This window comes from Triticum dicoccoides, chromosome 6A (assembly GCF_002162155.2).
Source record: "Triticum dicoccoides isolate Atlit2015 ecotype Zavitan chromosome 6A, WEW_v2.0, whole genome shotgun sequence".
NCBI lineage: Eukaryota > Viridiplantae > Streptophyta > Magnoliopsida > Poales > Poaceae > Triticum > Triticum dicoccoides.
Window position 1 is genome coordinate 444236071 of NC_041390.1, and position 3510 is coordinate 444239580.

Genomic DNA, 3510 nt, shown 5'->3' on the forward strand with positions numbered 1-3510 from the left:
AACTTGCGACACCTACACATGCTATTGATTCTGATATGTCGCATGTTATTGATGATGCCACTTCTTGTTTGCATGATACTTATGATGAAACTACTTCTATGCTTGATAATACTGTGCCACTAGGTGAATTTCTTGATGAAAACCTTGCTAGGGTTAGAGAGAATGAAATTATTGAAACTGATAATATTGATGATGAAGGTTCTCCCCCTAGATATGAATTGCCTGTTGTGCCTGAGGGTTATGTTATGGATGAAGAAACTGCTAGAGACTTTTTATCTTGCAATGATAGATATGATCTTACGAAATTATTAGATAAGCTTAAAGAAAAATCTTTGAATGCTAGAATGAAATATGACCCTGCTTTTGCTACTTCACTTATCTATATTTCCGATAAGGATTATGATTTATCTGTAGATCCCGCGATAATTACTTTGGTTGAATCCGATCCTTTTTATGGCTATGAATCTGAAACTGTTGTGGCACATCTTATTAAATTAAATGATATAGTGATACGTCTCCGTCGTATCTACTTTTCCAAACACTTTTGCCCTTATTTTAGACTCTAACTTGCATGATTTGAATGGAACTAACCCGGACTGACGCTGTTCTAAGCAGAATTTCCATGGTGTTATTAATGTGTAGAAACAAAAGTTCTTGGAATGACCTGAAACTTAATGGAGCGTATTTTTGGAAATAATAAAAAATCCTGGCAAAAGATCAAGACCAGGGGGCCCACACCCTAGCCACGAGGGTGGGGGCGCGCCTACCCCCCTGGGCGCGCCCCCCTACCTCGTGGGCCCCATGGAGCTCCTCCGACCTCAACTCCAACTCTATATATTCACTTTCGGGGAGAAAAAAATCAAGGAGAAGGATTCATCATGTTTTACGATACGGAGCCGCCGCCAAGCCCTTAAACCTCTCGGGAGGGCTGATCTGGAGCCCGTTCGGGGCTCCAGAGAGGGGAATCCGTCACCGTCGTCGTCATCAACCATCCTCCATCACCAATTTCATGATGCTCACCGCCGTGCATGAGTAATTCCATCGTAGGCTTGCTGGACGGTGATGGGTTGGATGAGATTTATCATGCAATCGAGTTAGTTTTGTTAGAGTTTGATCCCTAGTATCCACTATGTTCTGAGATTGATGTTGCTATGATTTGCTATGCTTAATGCTTGTCACTAGGGCCCGAGTACCATGATTTCAGATCTGAACCTATTATGTTTTCATGAATATATGTGAGTTCTTGATCCTATCTTGCAAGTCTATAGTCACCTATTATGTGATATTATCCGTTAACCCCGAAGTGACAATAATCGGGATACTTACCAGTGATGACCGTAGTTTGAGGAGTTCATGTATTCACTAAGTGTTAATGCTTTGGTCCGGCACTCTATTAAAAGGAGGCCTTAATATCCTTAGTTTCCAATAGGAACCCGCTTCCTCGAGAGGGTAGGACAAAAGATGTCATGCAAGTTCTTTTCCATAAGCACGCATGACTATATTCAGAATACATGCCTACATTACATTGATGAATTGGAGCTAGTTCTGTGTCACCCTATGTTATAACTGTTGCATGAGGAATCGCACCCGACATAATTATCCATCACTGATCCATTGCCTACGAGCTTTTCACATATTGATCTTTGCTTAGTTACTTCTCCGTTGCCACTGTTACAATCACCACGAAACCGCTACTGTTACCTTTGCCACTCTTACCACTACTATCATATTACTTTGCTACTAAATACTTTGTTGCAGGTACTAAGTCTTTCAGGTGCGGTTGAATTGACAACTCAACTGTTAATACTTGAGAATTTTCTTTGGCTCCCCTTGTGTTGAATACTCTACCCTCGAAAACTGTTGTGATCCCCTATACTTGTGGGTTATCAAGACTATTTTCTGGCGCTGTTGCCGGGGAGCATAGCTCTATTCTTTGAGTCACTTGGCATTTATATCTGTTAATCACTATGAAGAACATGAAAGATAAAAGAACCAAGAATTTGCCCTCAACTACGAGGGGAGGTAAGGAACTGCCATCTAGCTCTGCACTTGATTCACCTTTTGTTATGAGTAAACTTGCGACACCTACACATGCTATTGATTCTGATATGTCGCATGTTATTGATGATGCCACTTCTGCTTTGCATGATACTTATTATGAAACTACTTCTATGCTTGATAATACTGTCCCACTAGGTGAATTTCTTGATGAACAACTTGCTAGGGTTAGAGAGAATGAAATTATTGAAACTGATAATATTGATGATGAAGGTTCTCCCCCTAGATATGAATTGCCTGTTGTGCCTGAGGGTTATGTTATGGATGAAGAAACTGCTAGAGACTTTTTAGCTTGCAATTATAGATATGATCTCAAGAAATTATTAGCTAAGCTTAAAGAAAAATCTTTGAATGCTAGAATGAAATATGACCCAGCTTTTGCTACTTCACTTATCTATATTTCTGATAAGGATTATGATTTATCTGTAGATCCTGAGATAATTACTTTGGTTGAATCTGATCCTTTTTATGGCTATGAATCTGAAACTGTTGTGGCACATCTTATTAATTAAATGATATAGTGATACGTCCCCGTCGTATCTACTTTTCCAAACACTTTTGCTCTTATTTTAGACTCTAACTTGCATGATTTGAATGGAACTAACCCAGACTGACGTGTTCTCAGCAGAATTTCCATGGTGTTATTTATGTGCAGAAACAAAAGTTCTCGGAATGACCCGAAACTTCACGGAGTGTATTTTTGGAAATAATAAAAAAAATCCTGGCAAAAGATCAAGACCAGGGGGCCCACACCCTAGCCACGAGGGTGGGGGCGCACCTACCCCCCTGGGCGCGCCCCCTACCTCGTGGGCCCCATGGAGCTCCTCCGACCTCGACTCCAACTCTATATATTCACTTTCGGGGAGAAAAAATCAAGGAGAAGGATTCATCGTGTTTTACGATACGGAGCCGCCGCCAAGCCCTAAAACCTCTCGGGAGGGCTGATCTGGAGTCCGTTTGGGTTTCCGGAGAGGGGAATCCGTCCTCGTCGTCATCATCAACCATCCTCCATCGCAAATTTCATGATGCTCACCGCCGTGCGTGAGTAATTCCATCGTAGGCTGTCTAGACGGTGACGGGTTGGAGGAGAATTATCATGCAATCGAGTTAGTTTTGTTAGGGTTTGATCCCTAGTATCCACTATGTTCTGAGATTGATGTTGCTTTGACTTTGCTATGCTTAATGCTTGTCACTAGGGCCCGAGTGCCATGATTTCAGATCTGAACCTATTATGTTTTCATGAATATATGTGAGTTCTTGATCCTATCTTGCAAGTCTATAGTCACCTATTATGTGATATGATCCATTAACCCTGAAGTGACAATAATCGGGATACTTACCGGTGATGACCGTAGTTTGAGGAGTTCATGTATTCACTAAGTGTTAATGCTTTGGTCCGGTACTCTATTAAAAGGAGGCCTTAATATCCTTAGTTTCCAATAGGACCCCGCT